Source organism: Stegostoma tigrinum, chromosome 15 (assembly GCF_030684315.1).
Source record: "Stegostoma tigrinum isolate sSteTig4 chromosome 15, sSteTig4.hap1, whole genome shotgun sequence".
Classification (NCBI taxonomy): Eukaryota; Metazoa; Chordata; class Chondrichthyes; order Orectolobiformes; family Stegostomatidae; genus Stegostoma; species Stegostoma tigrinum.
In genome coordinates, this window is record NC_081368.1 from 22,364,460 (window position 1) to 22,387,904 (window position 23,445).

General features: G+C 43.2%; 1 long non-coding RNA gene across 1 annotated transcript in view; it reads left to right on the forward strand.

Annotated features, from left to right (window-relative positions):
* Positions 1 to 22,459, forward strand: part of LOC132210558 (uncharacterized) — a 74,071-nt gene extending 51,612 nt beyond the window's left edge. Inside the window, exon 3 of the long non-coding RNA XR_009446690.1 lies at positions 22,051 to 22,459. This is a non-coding gene — a long non-coding RNA (uncharacterized LOC132210558). The remainder of the gene's footprint in view (positions 1 to 22,050) is intronic.
* The last annotated feature ends 986 nt before the right edge of the window (positions 22,460 to 23,445 follow it).

Here is a 23,445-nt window from a genome sequence, read left to right on the forward strand (position 1 = left end):
AGTAGGTAGGAAATGGAGGTACGGCTTGAGGAGGGAGGAGGGGATAGGTGAGAGTAAGAACAGGTTAGGGAGGCTGGGACAAGCTGGGCTGGTTTTGGGATGCAATGGTGGGAGGGGAGATTTTGAAGCTGGTGAAATCCACATTGATACTATTGAGCTGCAGGGTTCCCAAGCGGAATATGAGTTGCTGTTTCTGCAATCTATGGGTGGCATCAATGTGGCACTGCAGAAGGCCCAAGATGGACATGACGTCCATGGAATGGGAGGGGAAATTGAAATGGTTTGCGACTGGGAGGTGCAGTTGTTTATTGTGAACCGAGCGGAGGTGTTCTGCAAAGCGGTCCCCAAGCCTCCGCTTGGTTTCCCCAATTTAGAGGAAGCCACACCAGGTACAATGGATGTAGTATCCCACATTGGCAGATGTGCAGGTGAACATCTGCTTAATATGGAAAGTCATCTTAGGGCCTGGGATGGGGGTGAGGGAGGAGGTGTGGGGGCAAGTGTAGCACTTCCTGCGGTTGCAGGGGAAGGTGCCGGGTGTGGTGGGGTTGGAGGGGAGCGTGGAGCAGACAAGGGAGTCGCGAAGAGAGTGGTCTCTCTGGAAGGCAGACAAGGGTGGGGATGGAAAAATGTCTTTGATGGTGGGATCGGATTGTATGTGGCGGAAGTGTCGGAGGATGATGCGTTGTATCAGGAGGTTGGTGGGGTGGTATGTGAGAATGAGGGGGATTCTCTTTTGGCGGTTATTGCGGGGGCGGGGTGTGAGGAATGAGTTGCGGGAAATGCAAGAGACATGATCAAGGGCGTTCTCGACCACCGCGGGGTTGGGGGGGGATGTTGCGTTCCTTGAAGAACAAGGACAGCTGGGATGTGTGGGAGTGGAATGCCTCATCCTGGGAGCAGATGCAGCGGAGGTAAAGGAATTGGGAATAGGGGATGGAATTTTTGCAGGAAGGTGGGTGGGAGGAGGTGTGTTCTAGGTAGCTGTGGGAGTCGATGGGCTTGAAATGGGCATCAGTTTGTAGGTAGTTGCCTGAGATGGAGACAGGGAGGTCCAGGAATGTGAGGGGTGTGTTGGAGATGGCCCAGGTGAACTTAAGGTTGGGGTGGAAGGTGTTGGTGAAATGGATGAACTGTTCAAGCTTGCCTTGGGAGCACAAGGCGGCGCCGATACAGTCATCAATGTAACGGAGGAAGAGGTGGGATTAAGGGCCAATGTAGGTGTGGAAGAGGGACTGTTCCACGTGGAGACGTAACGGGGCTGGACGTCCATGGTGAAGGGAGGTGCAGTTGTAGTATGGCGCACTGACCTTTACATTGCTGAGGCCAGATGCAAACTCTTCGTCACCTCCTCCTACCGCACCCGGATCATGACCCCACTCCCGATCGCCAAACCATCATCTCCCAAACAATCCACAACCTCATCACCTCAGATGACCTCCCACCCACAGCCTCCAACCTGATTGTTCCCCAGACCCGCAATGCCCACTTTGTAGGTTATGTGGAACAGTCCCTCTTTTGTACCCACACAGGCCCTTAACCGCACCTCTTCCTCCGTTACATTGGTGACTGTGTCGGCGCCACCTCGTGCTCCTAAGAGGAGCTCGAACAGTTCACCCACTTCACCAACACCTTCCACCCCAACTTCAAGTTCACCTGGACCATCTCCAACATATCCCTCACCTTCCTGGACCTCTCTATCTCTATCTCAGGCAGCCACCTAGAAACCGATCTCCATTTCAAGCCCACCGACTCCCACAGCTACCTAGAATACACCTTCTCCCACCCACCTTCCTGCAAAAATTCCATCCCCTATTCCCAATTCCTTTGCCCCAATCTGCTCCCAGGATGAGGCATTCCACTCCCGTACATCCCAGATGCCTTCGTTCTTCAAGGACCGCAACATCCCCCCCGTGGTGGTCAAGAACGCCCTCGACCATGTCTCCAGCATTTCCCACAAGTCATCCCTCACATCCAGCCCCCGCAATAACTGCCAAACGAGAATCCCCCTAATCCTCACATTCCACCCCACCAACCTCCAGATACAACGCATCATCCTCCGACACTTCCGCCATCTACAATCCGATCCCACCACTAAAGACATTTTTCCATCCCCACCCTTGTCTGCCTTCCAGAGAGACCACTCTCTCCGTGACTCCCTTGTCTGCTCCACACTCCCCTCCAACCCCACTACACCCGGCTCCTTACCCAGCCACCGCAGGAAGTGCTACACTTGCCCCACATCTCCTCCCTCACCCCCATCCCAGGCCCTAAGATGACTTTCCACATCAAGCAGATGTTCACCTGCACATCTGCCAATGTGGGATACTGCATTCGCTGTACCCATTGTGGCTCCCTCTACATTGGGGAAACCAAGCAGAGGCTTGGGACCGCTTTGCAGAACACCTATGCTCGGTTCACAATAAACATCTGCACCTCCCAGTCGCAAACCATTTCAATTTCCCCTCCCATTCCTTGGACGTCATGTCCATCCTGGGTTTCCTGCAGTGCCACATTGATGCCACCCATAGATTGCAGAAACAGCAACTCATATTCCGCTTGGGAACCCTGCAGCTCAATAGTATCAATGTGGATTTCACCAGCTTCAAAATCTCCCCTCCCCCCATTGCATCCCAAAACCAGCCCAGCTTGTCCCAGCCTCCCTAACCTGTTCTTCCTCTCACCTATCCCCTCCTCCCACCTCAAGCCGTACTTCCATTTCCTACCTACTAACCTCATCCTGCCCCCTTGACCTGTCTATCCTCCCCGGACTGACCTATCCCCTCCCTACCTCCCCACCTATACTCTCGTCTCCACCTATCTTCTTCTCTATCCATCTTTGGTCCGCCTCCCCCTCTCTCCCTATTTATTTCAGAACCCTCTCCCCATCCCCCTTTTCTGATGGAGTGTCTAGGCCCAAAACGTCAGCTTTTGTGCTCCTAAGAAGCTGCTTGGCCTGCTGTGTTCACCCAGCTCCACACTATATATATCCATCTCTCTACAGTTGAGACATAGACTTTCGAAAGAAAATAATTGTAAACTCTCCCATCCTGGGGTGAAGGCTAAAAACTTTCCTGTAAATTCTCTTCAGCCCCGTCGTGGTTTCGCTGAGAAACGAGGCAAGGCAGTCAAGGACGCTTTCTGGGTTATCAGAGCGATAGTCCTCCCTTTCTTCCATTGATAAGGTTTGTCTACTTTCCTGATCCACAATTCAAAAGTTCTGGAGGCCAGCGGTTTTGTTAGCCTCACACTGCAAGGATAGAGTCTTGACATTTGCATAGCAAAGTCGCTTCTTGGAATTTCCAATCTGTAAAGGCAGCAGCCCTTTTGATGCCATCCAAAATGGGACAGACCATGGTGGTGACATTTTCCCTTTTTCACTTTCCATCATTACATGTTTTGTCTTTAAACATTAAAGGGTGGCCTGGTAAAAAGGTGGCAAGCCAGTCAGGTTTCAAATGTTTCTTTGTGCACACTCGTTCAGGAGGACCTGGCAGGGAAAAGTTTGTGGCCAGCACTGCAGGTGAGCCCAGCGTTGTGCTAACCCTGCTAACTCTGGTGGACACAGTTCTTTGACAAGCCTGCATGAGTTCTGCTAATCCAGAAACACCACCGGGAACTTGTGCTGATCACTGGCACCATTCTATGGAATTTCTTATTCTATTGGAGGGAATGCTGAGAACACGGGCAACCTGACGACAGCTGGACCCTCAGGTTACCTGAAATTTGACTCATTGCAATTTCACTGCAGTTGTTATTATCAAAACAGATTAATTTCTTGAGAGAACTTGAGAGTCTAAAACTTAGATGCAGACTAGGCTAGGAGATAAGGAGGATCATGACCTGTGCCTGCGTGACTAGTTGCAGCTCAGAGCAACTGCCTGACGAATACTCTTGGTAACTTAGACAGCAACAAGATGGCTTCTCGATGCAAGTTAGCACAACAAAATGGCTTCTAAGCTGCTAATTACTAACTCCGCTGGAGTTGCATGAATAACTAACCCCCAGACTGTAGCAAAGAAAGATTAGCAGACAATGCGTCCTTTAGAATACAGAAGTAACTTGATAAGTTAAGGCAGTACTAACCGCTCTAATTGACCTTCAGGTGCAGGTGTGGAGGCACTGTGTCGGGAGATAAAAGTGACCTAAGTGTTCTGATATCAGTTGTTTACCAGTTAATATCATTGGACTAAGTAAATGCCAATGAGCCAATATCATGTACTGATTGATAATTGTTTGAATGTACTATGCAATCGCACCTTGTACCCTGCTTTAAGAAAAGTATAAAAATATCTTTGTATTAAGCTGTTGCATGCCGGTCCTCCGAGGAATACGGAAGTGCTCAACTTCTGTGTTTCCGGATGCTCTGTACCCAGCCGTATGAAGAAATAAAGAGTAAAGCTTTAAACAGCCATACTGATTGTGAATGCTCATTGACCGATCCTGGAAGTGAGTGACCGTGCCGGGGGTCTAGATTTTCAAACTTATCAGTCCTAATGCAATGAGCAGTAAAAAAAAATCCATGGTGTCGAATTTTCTGGGCCACCCTGAGCTCTTCAATGGGTCGGTATGGGAACTTAATTGGATGGGTGGTATAAACTCAGCACCCACCCCCCACAGGATGGAATTTCACATTGACCCCAGGATCCTGTACTTCCCCCGGGAACCCGTACCCCACAGCCTGAAGCCCTTCCGGAATTTTAATTTTGTGTCTTAAAGATGTGAAACAATGGGCCCTGTACAGACTGCAGCTGCACAGCATCCACCTCTTCTCCTTTGTCCACTGCCCAGATATGCCTTGGCGTGCCCATTTGCCACTGGGCGGCAGGGATCCCCAATGGAGGGCTCTCTATGTGGGAGTCCTCCCTTTTTCCCTCAGGGATCTGGGGTGGATGGTGTTACACACAGCAATCCCCTGTAACCATAGATTGCGGTGGTTCAGGGACTCAGCCCAGCTGTGTGTTTTGTGGCACTGTAGAATCAGTGGGCCATGTATAGATTAGGTGTGGGCACTCACACTCCCTTTTCAGTTATCTTGAAGGCCTCTTTTTGTGTTTTTTGGCCACACTTCAGCCCCACTCTCCTGATCCTTGGGCACCCGGTACGGAGTGCGGGTAGGTCGGAGGATCTCCTTGTGCGTCTGCTCCTGGGCCTGGCCAAGCTGGTCATTAATAGGGCCAGGCAGAGGGCTGTAGAGAGGGTCATTGTGGCTGACTGTCTGCCCCTTTTCCTTGGTTATGTTCATGCCTGGGTGTCCCTGGAAAAGGAGCATACAGTGTACATTTGAGATGATGCATTTTGGAGGATTAAATTTAGGTGAGTCATACTGTTAATGTCAGAACCCGTAGGAACATTCACATACAGGCAGATCTGGGTGTGCAGGTCAACAGTTGCTTAAAAGTGACAACACAGTTGGCCAAGGTGATTAAGAAGGCATTTGGCATGCTTGTCTTTATCGGCCAGGCCATGGAGTACAAGGCTTGGCAAACCATGTTGCAGCTATATAAAGCCCTTGTTAGGCCGCATTTGGAGTGTTGCGTGCAGTTTTGGTTGCCACACTACCAGAAGAATTGGAAGCTTTGGTGAGAGTGCAAAGAGGGTTCACCAGGACATTGCCTGGTCTCAAGGGCATTGGCTATGAGGAAAGGTTAAAAAGACTAGGATTGTTTTCGCTGGAAATATGGTGGCTGAGAGGAAACCTGATAGAGGTCTACAAAATTATGGGAGGCATAGACAGGGTGGATAGTCGAGGCTTTTCCCCAAGGTTGAAGTTTCAATTACAAGGGGTCATAGGTTCAATGTGAGAGGGCAAAAGTTTAAGGGAAATGTGCAAGGGAAGTTTTTCATGCAAAGATTGGTAGGAGCCTGGAATGCACTGCCAGATGAGGTGATGGAAGTGGGCATGTTGGCAACATTTAGGAGGCATCTGGATGGGGAGCGAATAGGTGACTATGGACCACATAAGGGCAGAGGTTTGTTTTTCAGTTTAGTCAGATGATGATGATCAGCACAGGATTGGCACGCCGAAGGGCCTGTTCCTGAGCTGCATTTCTCTTTTGTTTTATTCTACGAATACTCCTGATATGTTTCTGGATAGGCTCAGACATTTTCACTTGTGTCTAGAAGGTTGTAGAAGGTTTATAAAATCCGGACGCGCATAGGTAAGGTGAATGGGGGGTGTCCTTTCCCTAGGATGGGGGTTTCAAGATGATGGGGCACATTTTTAAGGTGAAAGCAGAAAAACTTTAAAAAAAGATATGAGGAACAACTTTTTACATAGCGAGTGGTTTGTAGGTGGAATGAACTTCCAGAGAAAGTGGGGGATGTGGGTACAGTTACAATGTTTAAAAGACATTCAGATAAGTACATGAATAGGAAATGCTTGGAAGGATATGGGCCAAGTGCAGGCAGGTGGAACTAGTTTTGTTTGGGATTATGGTCAGTATGGGCCAGTTGGACCGAAGGGTCTGTTTCTGTGCTGTATTACTGTATGACTCAATGACTCTATGATTTAAGTGTGAACACTGACAGATAGTGAAATGCCGTACCAATGGGGTGTCAGTAGTGCTGCATTTGTAGGTACAAAGAAGGGGCAGATATTTATGTAAATGAGGCATCTGATGGATACAATATCTGCCACCTAACTTCCTTACAGTGCTCACTCTTTGGAGTTCTTGTGGTGCAATGGTAGGGTCAGGAGGGCCTGGGTTCAAGTGCTGCTTGCTCTAGAGGTATGTCATATACGTTTGAACAAGTTGACTTAAAACTATCTACGATGTTAACTTCCACTTAAGAGCATGAAGCATTGAGTAGACATTAGTACTTATATAGCCTGTCATTGCAGAAAAGATGATTCAATCTCCTGCAGCTCTGGAGCTAGATCCTGTTGAGTCACACATGGGCACTGATCTCCACAGCCTCCACTGTCTAGTTGCCCTCCACTGGTTGAGTGATGCTCGTGGGTTATAAAGAGGGAAATGCTGTTTGGATGTTTTTTAAATAAGGTGCCTGGATGTTACAAAGAAAGAACAAAGAACAATAAAGCACAGGAACAGGCCCTTCAGCCTTCCAAGGCTGCACCAACACATTTTATCCTTCCACACAAAAATCTGAATCCCTCTATTCCCTTCCCATTCATGTGTTTGTCCAGGTGTTTCTTGTATGCTGCTATTGAGTCCACTTCCAGCACCTCCTGTGGCAGAGCGTTCCAGGCACTCACCACCCTTTGCGTGAAAAGCTTTCCTTGTACATCTCTTTTAAACTTCCACCTCTACACCTGTGCCTTGAACCTATGAACCCTAGTAATTGACCCCTCCACCCTGGGATAAAAAGACCTCATAGTTTCCACTCTATCCATGCCATACACAATCACATAACCTTCTGTCTGGTTGTCCCTTAACATCCTGTGGTCCAATGAAAACAAAACCAACCTATCCAACCTTTCTTCATAGCTAATATCCCCCATTAACAGGCAACATGCTGGTAAAATCATGCTGAAGGCCAGAATGTCCAAGCAGGCTTATAAACTTCTGAACAGTAAGGTTTGGCTTTTTACTGGTCTAAACATTTTTACTAAACTGAGAAAAATGTAACTAATTGAAAAAAACCCGACCTGCCTTCTCGCAGACATCCTTCTTGCTATTCACCTCAACTCCACGCTTTGGCTGAAAAATAGTTGTGCCCATATATATTCTCAAATTAAACATAGGCGCTGATAAGGAACCCACATAAGTTTAGTCCAACATGCCCAATAACAATACTATTTATGAACTGATGTTAAGTTGTATAATATATTGAGTGATGTTCCAAATTGAATTTAAAATTTAAGAAGTGCTGAATTTCAATGTGCAATTGACTTTAGTTTTTCTGCAGCTGGGAAATATGCAAATGTCAGATAACACAGTCAGTTGGAAGTGACAACAAAGGATCATAATGGATGACAGTGATACTTCTTTTTGGTGGTGGAGATTCTGGCATGGATGTATCAGACACACAACTAGCTGAGATTTCTACTCACATCACCTCTGCGAAACAGAGAATTAAAAGCAGCAACAACATGGTACAGGGCCAAAGATTAACCACAAAGGCACAGTGAGTGCTGATATGTCTGAACACATCATACGCAGGGCCGTGGCATGACTATAGATCAGACTGCAAGTGACAGATGGAGAAGTAGCTGCCAGGGACTACAAGAACCAAGCAGGCTGCAGTGACCATCCCTGTCTGGGAATTTTGGATAGAAAGGTGGGAACTGTGAATGCTGAAAAAATGCTCGAGGTAGAGGTTTGAATTGCAGTGGGTACACTGCCTGTTTAACATGGTCTGTGAGCAAAGTGGGAAAATAACAGCTGCAAATCAGGTTAAAACAATTCTGCAAAAAAGTGGGCAAATCTTTTAATTAAGTATTCAAATTAATGACTATTTAGGGAGTCCAGCTACAGTTCCACTTTTCCAGTGGGGAATGCTGTGTTTGATAAAAGTGGAGGTGAGCCTAGATGTGGCTGACACCAAGTGACTCCTTGAAGCAGGAGCAGCAGGCTATTCATGTTCTTTCCCATTGACTTTCAGGGATGTACGTCTTTAATTTTAAAAATACATTTTGGCCTAAATTTTGGTATTAATGCTCATATTTTGCATGGAAACAGATCCTTTAGTCCAACCCATCCATGCCTACCAGAAATCCTAAATAAATTTAGTCCCATTTGCCAGCATTTGGGCCATATCCATCTAAACCCTTCCTGTTCATGTACCCCTCCAGATGCCTTTTCAATGTTGTAATTCTATAAGCCTTCACCACTTCCTCTGACAGCTCATTCTGTACACGTACTACCCTCTGCTTGAAAATGTTGACCCTTAGGTCCCTTTTAAATCTTTCCCCACTCACCTTAAATCTATGCCCTCTAGTTTCGGACTCCCCTACTCCGTGAAAATGACCTTAGCTATTCACTCTATCCATGCCCCTCATAATTTTATAAGCCTCCATTAGGTCACTCCTCAGCCTCTAATGCTCCAGGGAAAATAGTCCCAGCCTATTCAGCCTCTCCCTATAGCTCAAACCCTCCAACCCTGGCAACATCTTTGTAAATCTTTTCTGAACTCTATCAAGTTTCACAACATCCTTTCCATAACAGGGAGACCAGAACTGCACACAGTATTCAAAAGTGGCCTAACCAGTGTCCTGTATAGCTGCAACATGACGTCCCGATGCACTGAACAAAAAAGGCAAGCATGTCAAACTCCTTCTTCACTATCCTATCTACTTTTGACTCCACTTTCAAGGAACTATGAACCTGCACGCCAAGGTCTCTTTGTTCAGCAGCACTCCCCGGGACTTTACCATTAAGCGTATAAGTTCAGCCCTATTTGTCTCTCCAAAATGCAGCACCTCACATTTATCTAAACTAAACTCCTTCTGCCACTCCTTGGCCCATTGGCTCATTGGCCCATCTGATCAAGGTCCCATTGTACTCTGGGGTAACCATCTTTGCTGTTCGCTATACCTCCAATTATGGCGTCATCTGCAAACTTACTAACTGTTCTTCCTATGTTTACATCCAAATCATTTATATAAATGACAAAAAGCAATAGACCCAGCACCGATCCTTGTGGTACAGCACTGGTCACAGGCCTCCAGCCTGAAAAGCATACTTCCACCACCACCTGCTGTCTTCTACCTTCAAGCTAATTCTCCATGCTTATGGCTAGTTCTCCCTGTATTCCGTGTGATCTAACCTTGCTAACCAGTTTACCACGATGAACCTTGTCAAATGCCTTACTGAAGTCCATTTAGATCATGTCCACAGCTCTGCCTTCATAAATCCTCTTTGTTACTTCTTCAAAAAATTGAATCAAGTTAGTGATCACAATTTCACACACACAAAGCCATGTTGTCTATCCCTAATCAGTCCTTGCCTTTCCAAATACGTGTAAATCCTGTCCCTAAGGATTTCCTCCAACTTGCCCACTACTGGCGTCAGGCTCACCAGTCTATAGTTGCCTGGCTTTTCCTTACCACCTTTCTTAAACAGTGGCGCCATATTAGCCAACCTCCAGTCTTCTGGCACCACACCGTGGCTATCTATGATACAAGTATCTCAGCAAGGGGCCCAGCTGTCCAATGAGTTCTATGTACACGTGATGATGTCCCATAGATTTATCTACCTTTTGCGTTTTAAGATGTCCAGCACCTCCTCCTCTTTGATATGGACATTTTTCAAGATGTCACTAATTATTTTCCCAAGTTCTCCATCTTCCATATCTGTCTCCACAGTAGACACTGATGCAAAATACTCAATACTCAAAATCTTTACTCAGAGAGTGGTAAGGGCGTGGAACGCCCTGCCTGCCAAAGTAGTGAACTCAGCCACATTAGGGGCATTTAAACAGTCCTTGGATAAGCAGATGGATGACGATGGGATAGTGTAGGGGGATGGGCTTAGATTAGTTCACAGGTCGGCGCAACATCGAGGGCCGAATGGCCTGTTCTGTGCTGTATTGTTCTATGTTCTTTGTTCTATTTAATATCTCCCTCATCCCCTGTGGTTCCACATACAGACAGCCTTGCTCATCTTTGAGGGACCCTACTCTGTCCCTTGTTGCTCTTTTGTCCTTAATGCTTTTGTAGAATCCCTTTAGATTCTCCTGAACCTTATTTGCCAAAGCTATCTGATGTCCCCCATTTGCCCCTCCCTGATTTCCCACTTAGGTATACTCTTACTGCCCTTATACTCTCCTAGGGATTCACTTGATTCCTGCTGTCTATACCTGATAGATGCTTCCTTCTTATCCTTAACCAATACCTTAATTTCTCTTGTCATCCAGCATTCCCTGCAGCTACCAGCTTTGCCCTTCACCCTAACAGGAACATACTGTTTCAGATCTCTCCTTAGCACTTCTTCAGGCAAAGGCTTTGAGAAATGTGATTCTCCCTTGTACAGAAAGCAATAGGTGCTAACCCAATGATTATTTCCCATTTTTGAAGGTTTCTCATTTTCCAGCCATCCTTTTAGTCTGCAAATATCTGCTCCGAAATCAACTTCTGAAAATTCTTCGTGAATGATATGATATATGAGTAGTCATCCAACTATTTTTTTTAAAGCTTTTAAGCCTCCACTACCTTCCCAGGCAGTGCAGTCCGGATTCCCACCACTTGTTGAGTGAACCACAGAAAGCAAGACAGAGATAGAGGGAGGGAGACAGATAGGAAGAATGCCCCAAAGCAGTTTACCTTGCACCACAACAGATTATTAAAGTGCCCCCGTACCAATGCAGCACTCTGTAATGATTGAGGCGCACCTAGCTAAGAATGCCAGAGGAAGCCTGCATGCGTAAGCTTTGCTTGCTCAGGTGGTTGTGATAAAGCTATGTTGCCCTCTGGAACATGATTAGTGAGCAACCCTCAGCACAAACCAATGCTCACAACGGTCTGGACACTTCATGTTTAAAAGTCATTCCAAAATTTCAGAGGGAGTGTGAACAAAAACAGTCAAACTGTTGGGCTGAGATTCATCAAGAGGGTCACAGATGCGATGTGCATAATTGGAAACATCTTTATCTTTTTTAACTGAGGAAATTAGCAACAAGTAAGGTCTTGCATTGTGCAGTCCTACCTGAAGTCCAGGAACATAAATAATGACCATTCAGTTACTCCAGTTACTCTGCCATTGAAAGTGATCGCAGCTAATCTTTATGTTAATTCTATCCAGCTACTTTGTTTCTGTTTTAAAATAATTCTTTGGGTTGGCATTTGTTGATTTTTGTAGAAGGGAGATTCAGATTTCTCAAACCCTTTGCCTGACGAAGTCCAAATCTTTTTCCAGATTGGTTTGATTTTGGTTTGAAGTTATGGTCCCTTGCCCTACACTCCCTCACCAGTGGAACAAATATCTATTTATTTTAGTAATTCCTTTGACATTCCTAAAAAAAATCCCTCAATTAAATCGCTCTGACCTTTTATATTTCAGAGTACACCAGCCCATATGTTCTCCTAATCTTTGGTAATATTCTGGTGAATCTGCGTTGCAGTCTTCTATGACTAACATATCCTTTCTAAGATCTATTATCCATCACTATAAACAGTGTAAAAATTCAATGCTACAGAGATAGTTTAACTAGGCTTTGTATAGCTGTAGCAAAAGCCCACCTCCTTTTTATTCTAACTTGCCATTGATCATTTGATCATTTTCTGTACCTAGACTATTATTCTTAAGTGATCGATGCACATGGATCCTTACATCTCTCTGCACCTCTGAGGCTTCTAGTTTTCCACCATTCCAATAACAATGAAATCAATCTTCTTTTAGTCCAAAATGGATCATGTCACACTTATCTGTGTCAAAATCCATCTGACACAGTTTTACCCATTCATTTTAATCCGTCAATGCCTCTTTGTAATTTATTGGTCCCAAGTACATTAATTCTATAATTTTCATGCTAATATCAACCTTGAATATATGGCTGTCTATTGTGCTACGTAAGTCATCCATAAATATAATGAATAGTTAAAGAGTCAGCACTGATCCTTGTGGGAAACTATGCGTAATTTTCCTTCCAATTCAAATGCATACCCACTATCACTACTGTCTGTCTTCCACCGCCTAATCAGTCTCCTAACAAGTTAATTGGCATTCAATTCCATGAGCTTTAATTTTAAACCACAAATTCTTATGTGGAACCTCACCGAATAACTTTGAATACCTATATAAATTACATCCATAGACTTCCTCACATTAACGTCTCAAAAAATTCAGTTGTATTTGTTAGACCAGACCTAGCCTTACATATGTACATGGGCTCTACCCAATTATCTCAATTTTTCTAAGTCCTCAGTCACAATGCTCTTAATGATAGATTCAAGTAACTTCTAATCACAGATGTTAGTGTGACAAATCTATAATTCTCTGTTTTGTTTCACTCAGATTTCTTAAATTAATGAGTTACACTTACAACTTCTCAATCTCAAGGGACTGTTCCTAACATGATAGTGTTTGAAAGATATTGGCTAGAATTTATCTCCTACTTTCTTTAGAGCCCAGGATGGAATTTGTTGGATCCTTGAGATTTCAAATTTTAATGTCTGCGTCATCATTGTGCCTAATATTGTTTTTGTACTTGTGTTAACTTTAGTAAATTCCAATCCTTGAATCAATGCAGATTTCCATGGAATTTCTTTTCTTTATTCATTCATGGGATGAGGGCATTGCTGCCTAGGTAGCATTTACTGCCCATCCTGAAATAGTCACCATTAGATTCTTAACTTCAGATATTTATTGAATTCAACTTCCACTATCTGCCGTGACGGGATTTGAAAGCGAGTCCCCAGGATGTTATCTGAATCTCTGGATTAGAACGCGGGTCCCCAGGATGTTATCTGAATCTCTGGATTAACAGTCCAATCATAATACCACTAGACCATTGCCTCTCGAATGATAGGCACATTATTTTTCTAATCTGCTGTGAAGTTGCTATAATGGCAGTAACTTGAGTTGCAAAATTTCTGACTTTCCAGATCTGTTGCAAATAGAATTATCCCTGTATGTGAAACATTTGCTCCAGGGATGAGGAGGAGGTGTGGTTATCCTCATCGACCCCAGAAGCAGAGCATAGGTGGCCACAGGGATGGATTAGTGCTGAAGCGGACTTGTTTAAAGCTTCACTTTGGTTGTCCCCTTTGTTTTATAATTGGTTAGGCCTTTTAATTAGTCCTCACCATCATGTCAACATCTCTTACCATCTCTCCTGATACCTCCCCCATACCAAAGAATGATCCCCACGCAGGCTACTACCAACTCCACAGCAACTCATTTGGAGTCTACCACGGTCAGTGCTCAGGAAATAAGTGAAGACTGAAAAAAAAGACTCTTAACAATCTAAGCACATCTTTATTCATACCGAATTGATAGTGAAAAAACTCCCATTTCGGACATCCATTCAAAACTTTTAAATCACTGACACTGCTAATCTCTTATAAACAGAAGCTAACATCCGTCTGACACTACATTAAAAATATATTATCCTTTAAAACCTTTTTAAACTTTTAAACCCAACAATGAAAATAGCATGCTCTGCTGAGACTGGTGTTGGCTTTTTGTTTTGAAATTCAGCCAAGCTTTCATATTACAAGGGAAAAATGTCAAGAAGAGCTTTATTGAAACAGCACAAACAGATACTTGTTTTCTAGCACTCACCATTTGACCTGTCTGTCAGAGTAGTCTAGCAAAACTTTTTATTTGATTTTCTTTACAGTCTTTTTTTTGGATGTTTTAAAAAGTGGGGCATTTAGAAAGCTATAGACCATGACGCTTAAAGAAAACTTAAGCAACATTAAAGTGCAATCTGTGACTTCCATGCTACAGTTTAAGGCCTTGCAACAGCCAAAATACGGCCTATTTGAATTCAATACTAAGGTCAAAAAGCTCTTCTAAGTTTGGGCTTCCTTCCTGTGTGATTCATGCCCTGCTCCATTTCATCTACTGCCATAATTCATACCTACAAAAAAAATGGAGGCAGAACTTCTGCATCCAGGTCCCACTTGCCATTTGACTGATTTGATTTATTATTGTCATGTGTACTGAGGTACAGTGAAACATGTTGCTTTACATGCTTTATGAGCAGATTGTATTATATAAGTGCATCATGGTATTAGAACAGAGTTAAGGACAGACTGTTACAGTTGCTCTGAAGGTACCAAGAGAGATCAGCATTAACATTAAAGAGGTGCATTCATAAGTTTGATAATAGAAGGGAAGAAGCGATTCTCGAATCTGTATGTACATGTATACAAACTTTTTTAAGATCTGTAGGAACTTTCCAATTCTGCCGAATATTCAACCCAAAGTAATCATTCAGCAGTCTACCTTGTAATTTCCTTATTTTATAAAGGGTCAGTGGATGAAATTACTTCAATATTGGAATTTCAGTGAATATCTAGCTCCCCAAATGCAATCATATGAAATCCAAGAATTACAAGGTGCTCCATTTAATTATTGTGCAGATATTAAATGGCTAGAAACGTAGACTCATATAGGTTAATCAGGACTTTGACGTCAGCTGTCATCTTAAAATAGCTGTCCAGTCACTGGACGACTAAGTAGATAAAATCATCTTCCAAGATGGTTTATAAAAGTTCAAAGATACCTCTTTCCTTAATAGGACTGAAGTGAAGTCAAATCCTTTGGAATTCTCCATCACTGAGAGTTGTGAACACTCTGTCACTGAGTATGTCCAGGATCAAAGATTGATAGATTTTTCTTAGAGGCTAAATTAATTAAAGAATAGCACAAGTAGCTGGCCTTGAGAAGAAGATCAACAATGATCTTGTTCGATGGCAGTGTAATCTTGAAAGACCAAATAGCCAACTCCTGCTCTAATTTTTTTTTTAATCTTCCTATTTCGGTAAAGCAGTAGTTGCCTGGAGAATTAACATACCTTTGCAGTCTGCTAACTAGTTCTCCATTAAAATAGAAGATAGCAACAGGGCAAATGCAGACAAAAACTTGAGGTGAGACCTGTCAAAAATTTTCACTCAGTTGTTTGGAACTAGAGACTTCTGAGATTTCAATATTGATTCACACTCATTATGGAGAGCAAAATAATGATTAAATACTCAATTGAACATAAATTTGGGCAGAGTATAAAGAAGGCAATTAATCCAATCCTGCAATAACCTGTAGATAGGGTTATGTTAAAATTATCTCAATTATTTCTGCAGTTACGTGCTAACAATAAAAAAACTTCTCTGAAATGGTGGCATTGTCCTGTTTTGGGTTCGTGAGACTGCCATTCCGGGAGAATGTCAATAGTTGCAGAGGGTTCAGTGTTTTCAGGAGGTTGGGGGAAGGGTTCCTTTGGAATTTCTCAATATTTGCACAAGGTCTCCAGCATTATGTCAGTAGTTGTGAACCAAATCCCAGGAGTGTAGTAATATTTGCAGGAGTTGCACCATACAGGAAATTTTGAAAACCAGTGGTTTATATAGCCAAGTAATGACAATAAATTGGGGGTATGTTTACATATTGTGTCTAAGTGTAAGTGACAAGGTATCCGCTTGAACTCAATTCTAGGACTTTTTTTTGCCTACATTATTGACTAAGTAAATTATTTCTACTTATGTCACACTGGAACACAACTCCTGCTGAATATTTGCAGCTCTGAGGGCTAGATTGCTGCTGAGACAAGGCATAGTCTATCTCAGGGAAGCCCTTCAACATTCAAAACAAAATATCATGTTCACACATGACCTCCATTCAGCTGGTGTTTTCCAGTGTGAAAAGACAAAGCATGTAGAAAATCTCAACATTTTTTTCCATATTATTATATGACCACATCCCAGCCCAGTTATGGGAAACCTGTTCAGGTCTGAATCACAGAGACTCACATGTGTTTTGTGGTTATGGTCATAGAAAATATTAAAATATCAATGGACCAAAAGTAAAGGAGAGATATGGGACCAGAAGTTATAATTTGCTAAGTAAATACACTAAAAAACAGCTGAATACACACATAGGCAAAGAGCTGCTGGTAAATGACAGCAATTTCAAGAACTGAAAAGTAAAATGACAAAGGTCCAATGACCACTTCTTTTAGGTCATCAGAGAAATATCCTAAGGAAAGCATTAAAAGGTTCAGCAGTTATCTGCAACAAGCAAATGTTTGTATAAGAACTTCTTATGCTATTGTAGTGAATAGAGTCATGGAGTCCTAGTCACACAATGCAGAAACGGACCCTTCGGACCAAATTTTCCAAACTATATTAATCCCTGCACTTAGCCCAAATCTGTCTAAACTTTTCCTATTCATATACCTACCCAAATTTCTCTTAAATGTTGTAACTGTATTTGCATCTACCATTTCCCCCGACAGGTCATTCTACATCTGAACCACCCAGTCTGTGAAAATGTTACCCCTAACGTCCCTTTGAAATCTTTCTCCTTTAAAACTTCTCCTTTAAAAATCTTTAAAATTATGCCGTCTGGGTTTTTACTCCCTAACCCTAGGGAAAAGACCTTGCTATTCACACATCATTCATTTCCTTGGCTTGAATCCTGTCCTGCATCATATTCTGATTGCCCATGAGCACTACTCTCAGTGACCTATCCTCCAACGTGTTAACCGGAATTTTTCTCTTGTTTAAAAAAGAACCTTGTGGCTTTTCCCTTCCTTGTGGCTGAAACTTCCTCTGCCTATTCTTTCAGTCTTCCAGCTCCAGCTCTGTGGTACATACTCCCCTCACCCAATTTTGGCTTTAAATGCCTTTAAATGTTCTAGGACATACATATTTCACTCATGATTTTGTAAATTGGAAGTTCTGGAGGAGGTGGAGGGCATGGGTGGTGTCATGGACGTAAGTAGGGAGTTCCTGGACCAAGGGGGAGACAATGGAGTCATGATAGGTGGAGATAAGTTTGGTGGGGCAGGAGCAGGCAGAGACAACGGGTCAACCAGGGCCCTTGGTTCGCCATAAACAACTGCAACTCCCAGTCGCGAACCATTTTAACTTCCCCCTCACATTCCTCAGACGACATGTCCATCCTGGGCCTCCTGCAGTGCAACAATGATGCCACCCGAAGGTTGCAGTAACAGCAACTCATATTCCGCTTGGGAACCCTGCAGCCCAATGGTGTCAATGTGGACTTCACAGGCTTCAAAATCTCCCCTTCTCCCACTGCATCCCAAAACCAGCCCAGCTCGTCCCCGTCTCCCTAACACGTCCTTCCTCACACCTATCCCCTCCTCCCACCTCAAGCCCCACCCCATCTCCTACCTACTAACCTCATCCCACCTCCTTGACCTGTCCATCCTCCTGGACTGATGTATCTCCTCCCTACCTCCCCACCCATACTCACCTTTACTGGCTCCATCCTCGCCTCTTTGACCTGTCTGTCTCCTCTCCACCTATCTTCTCCTCTATCCATCTTCGATCCATCTCCCCATCTCTCCCTATTTATGTCGGAACCCCCTTCCCCTCCCCGACTTCTGAAGAAGAGTCTAGGCCCGAAATGTCAATCTTCCTGCTCCTCTGAAACTGCTTGGCCTGCTGTGTTCATCCAGCTCTACACCTTGTTATCCACTATTCATCAAGCCTGTTACAGCCAATTTGCGTTAATGAAACACACATTGTCACAGAACTACCAGTATAGGCAAATTTGCTGATGACACAGAAAAAAGTAAGCAGGCAAGTGGTAAGCATGATAGAAAAAGTCTGCAGAGGGATATAGACTGAGTAAATGATTGAGTAAAAACTTCGCAGATGGAATATAATGTGGAAATAATGGAGTTATGCACTTTGGCAAGAAGAATAGATGAACTGAGCCTTATTTAAATGGAGCACAACTGCAGAAACTTACTGAATAAAAAGATTAGAGGTACTTGCGTATGAACCACAGAAAGCTAACACCCAAATCCAGTTGTTAATAGAGAAGGCAAATGAAGTATTGGCCTTATTTAGGAGGGAATGGTATAGGGAGGTCTTGCTAAAACTATACAAGACACTAGTTAAATGGCAGCTGGAATATTGTGATTTGTTTTGGGCCATTTATCTACTAAAAGATATAACTGTATTGGGGTAAGCCCAGAAAAGGTTCACAACGCTGATGGAGGGACTGTCTTATGTGGGGAGGCTGAGTAGGTTGGACCATTACTCATTAGAGTTTAGAAGAGTGAAAAGTGAAATTGAAACATGCAAGAATCTTAGCAGAGCTCCAGGACAGATGTGGAAAGGTCATTTTCCCTTATGAGAAAATTTTGGACCAGAGGGCACAATCTCAGAATAAGGGGTCACACGCTTAAAACAGTGAGCAGGCATTTCTTCACTCTGAGGATAGAGAATCTATGGAATTCTTTGCTGCAGGGACTGTAAAGCCTGCGTTCATAAGTGTATTTAAGGCTGAGATAGATTCTTTTTAATCTGTGAGGGAATCAATTGTTATGGGGAAAAAGCAGGAAGTTGAAGTTAAGAGTGATAACATCAGCCATGATTTTATTGATTGGCAGAGCACACTTAATGGGTTGAATGGACCTTCTGCTCTTACATCTAAAATCTTATAATTGGTACTTTCAAGCCTGTGTTAAAATATAGAACAAAATGCTTGAAGGCTGCCATATTTTCTACTTTGTCATACGTCCTTCAAGTTTAAAAAAATATCTTACTCTGTTATGTGTGAATACTATTGCTTCCAAATTCATCGAATTTGCTTTTTCAATGGCAATTCAGAAAATCTGCCTAAAATGGGCACCACTGGGTGAGCACAACAGGCACCTGATAGATTAAGCAGGTATTCTCAAACATTTTTCAGGATGAATAACATTAGACTATAGCTAGCAAAGTACCCAATGCCCAGTGCACAAAGTGGAGTAGCAGAATTCATCAAGGCTCCTTAAACAGCATCTTCCAAATCCACGATCACTTCTATCTGCAAGGACAAGGGCAAGAGATATTGGGAACTCCACCACCTGAAAAAGTTCCAATCCATGTCACTCACCATTCTGACTTGGAAATAGATTGCTATTTCGTCAGTGTCATTAGATTAAAATCAATCAGGCTTGCCGCCAACTTTCATTGCATCAACTTTTATTTTCCTTTGCCTTGGAAAATATTGCAAAGATCATTAACTTCAAGACAAGTAAAAATGACAGTGAAACCATTGAACTCTTCAATGTATTAGATTAGATTCCCAGGCCCTTTGGCCCAACAAGTCCACATTGCCCTGTGGAGCATCCCACCCAGACCCATACCCTATAACCCTCAAACCCCTGAATACTACAGGCAATTTAGCATGGCCAATCCACCTAGCCGGCACATCTTTGGACTGTGGGAGGAAACTGGAGCACCTGGAGGAAACCCACACAAACACGGGGAGAATGTGCAAACTCTGCACAGACAGTTACCCGAGGCTGGAACTGAACCTGAGTCCCTGGTGCTGTGAGGCTGCAGTGCTAACCACTGAGCCACCGTGCCACCCTTAATTTTTCCTATAATTGTGCCATGCCTCCAGCAAGGTATTTGTACCTGCTGAGGTAATATTTATATTTGGTCCCAAAATGTAGGAACTGGACATGGGTAATGTGGTACAAAAAGTTTATTACGGTTCCTGGTATTGTACATATGTTACTGTCACAGTCACTCAGCGTCTGAATTAAGACTAAAATATTTACTTACAATCTATAACAGCTTCCAACAGTGTGTCTTGCTTCAAGTGACCCTGGTGAAGATGGAGTCTGAGTCATTTATACTGTTTGGCTACATGCCATGAAATTATGATGATATCATGAGCATATTTCTTACAGGTATACTACATATTAGACATAACGCAAAAGGTCCTAGACTTGGCATAGAGAAAGGCGGTAGTGAACTACCCAAACCAGACCACCACATGTTAGTGGCATGGTATTTGAAAATATATTTGCCACCTTCAAAAACTGAAAATTATGCCCATGTAGAGAATTTTAAATTAAATCATGGAGATAAAGATCAAATTTGGGCAGATGTAGTAAATCAAAAAGAGTCAAGGCAAGAAGAAAGGTATTAATTTGGAAAATAATAAACGGACTGTGCAAGGAAGGAACAAAGGATGTGAATCTAAGAAACTAGCAACAGATAAGACTAGAATTTACAAAAATGATGAAAGGATAAAGGTAAAGGCTCTGTACTTAAATGCACATAGCATTCAAAACATTGCACTCTGGGCTATGGTCAGCCCTGCAAATCAAGTGCAACCAGTCTGGGGATGACAGGTAGGTAATTCAGTGTGCTTTAGAGATTTCAGTCTGGGAAGATTAGCCTTAGTTAGTCTATGAAAGTAGACCTGAGGGTAGCTCCGGAGGTTTGCTCAACAATTATCAATGGTTTATCAGAGGCAGTTCATGTATCATGAGGAAAACAGGCAACACAAATATGTAACATGTAACATGATATAAGGCAATTAAAGAGAGCATTGTAGGACCTCAGAATGGAACAGGATGAGATTGGGAGCTTCAGAAGAGGGGTTTCAAACCAGCCATGGTAACTCTGGCCTCTACTTGGAAAGGGTGTAAAGCCAACAAGGGCATGTGAATTTCCAAAAACATGGGCCCAGGGAAACAAAGTGGAAACATTAATAGTCTCATGAAGGGAGCCTAAGGGACACATTAATTGTCACATGAAGGGAGTGTATGGACACAGGGGGAGGCTTAAAGTTCATAGTGACCACAGGATATTAACACACAAGGGCGAATGAAGAATGGGGGAAAGAATTATTCATCATGGGTGGAGATTGCAAGAAACAAACGTGCCATGTCTGGTAAAAGTCGACCACAATTGCTACACAAACTGGCTGACACCACTTGCAGATTGCGTGGAGTAAGTTACTATTTTTCTTTCCAAGGATGGAATAAAACTATTGGAATTTGAGGCCTTGCCACCTTCTGTCTCCAGTTTGAACTTCATCAGCAGGTCATTAATTGTCCAAGAATTGAAAATGACAACCACAAACAATGTGCACACTAATTGCCTCCTTGTCATGTCCGGTCAGCAATTGTATTGAAAACAAGGCATTTAAAAGTAGTACCTAAACTTGCCCTCTCTGCTGAAGGGTCTAGGCCCAAAACTTTTGTGCTCCTGAAATGCTGCTTGGCCTACTGTGTTGATCCAGCTTCATACTTTGTTATCTTGGATTCTCCAGCATCTGCAATTCCCATTATCTCTTACCTAAACTTGCCATTTCATTTTCTATAACACATTCTATAAATAACATTGAAAGATGATGCTTTGCAGCTCTCATACTTGCACATTATAATTATGCAAGGACATGATCTGTGAAGTAGGGGGGAACGTTTTCCTTGGTGGATGCTATCATCGTGTCTTATTCTCAATGTAGCATGAACACATTGGTTGTACAATGTACAACTGGATAAATTGACATACCACAGAGCTTCTTATGGAGACATATCAATGACCTCCTTGGGAAGCCTCCCGGTCACACGATGTGACGGCATAATAAGAAGCATCAATGTAATTGATTTGAAGGTTCAGGAATTCCTTACTTAAAACTGTGTTGTCTCTGATATTCCCCACAGATTATCTGCTCACAGCGCTCACATCGAAATCACTGTGGCTAGATTTCTTACAGGCTTGGTGCATCTACAAAGGAAATGAAGAAGGAGGCAGGGAATACAATTGCAACAAATAGAACAGGAACCTGAAACACACAGTCACATTAAGTCTCCAGAGGAAGGACCAGTGAGAATGAAGACATCCCACATCTAGAGGTCTTGTTATTTTCTTCAGTTGGCTGAAAGGCAGTGCAGGCATTGATAAGACCATAAGACCATAAGACATAGGAGTGGAAGTAAGGCCGTTCGGCCCATCAAGTCCACTCTGCCATTTAAATCATGGCTGATGGGCATTTCAACTCCACTTCCCTGCACTCTCCCCGTAGCCCTTGATTCCTTGTGAGATCAAGAATTTGTCGATCTCTGCCTTGAAGGCATCCAACGTCCCGGCCTCCCCGCACTCCGTGGCAATGAATTCCACAAGCGCACCACTCTCTGGCTGAAGAAATGTCATCTCATTTCCATTTTAAATTTACCCCCTCTAATTCTAAGGCTGTGCCCACGGGTCCTAGTCTCAATTAAGGATATCTTGCGCTATCATCACTGAACAGTGCCATCTGCTGCTGCAGGACCTACACTGAGAACTGAGTGGCCATCCTATCCTGGTGGCTGTTAAGTTAACTATGAATTTTTATCCCCGTGGTGTGTTTCAAGAAGAAACCATGGGTGAATTTGCAAATTAAGCATTGGAGACCATGGTACAAAAGGAAAGAAGAGATCAGAAACAGTTTCTTTTCATTTTACCACACAAATGGAGCATGAAGTGTCCATTTGAAATGGGTACTGAGCTTTGGAGTGCCATTCAAACCTGCCAAACACTATGTGATTGCCACTGATTTGTAGAGGAATTGGGGCTTTAATATGCTGGTCTGAAGCACGCTTTTCTAAATGCATATGGTAGAATTGTAACTCCAGAAAGATAGACAAAACATTCATTATGTAATTTTGTAGATTTCTTACAGTGTAGTGGCATGAAAATAAGCAATGGCTAAATTAAATTTTATATTTTGCGTAACAGCGTGAAAAGATAGATAAAACATAATTATTTAGAAGACCTGAGAGAGTTATGAAATGTATCAGGTGGACAATAAGAGAGAGCACAATAGACAACGATGTATTAGAGACAAGGGAGGTTATTGGTTAACAATGGAATATATATTAGAAGGGCAAGGGACATTACAGGGGCAAGGACTGGTGTGCTCCAGGAAAAAGGAGAAGCTGTAATGGAGGGGGAGCAATAAAATATCCATTACAAGGTCAAGCAAAGGAGCCTTACAGGGAAAGGGGAAAGTATATTGGTAGGGTCACAGGGAAGCTTGCTAGAGCTGAGGCAGTAAAAAGTGGTTGAGAAAGTGTGAG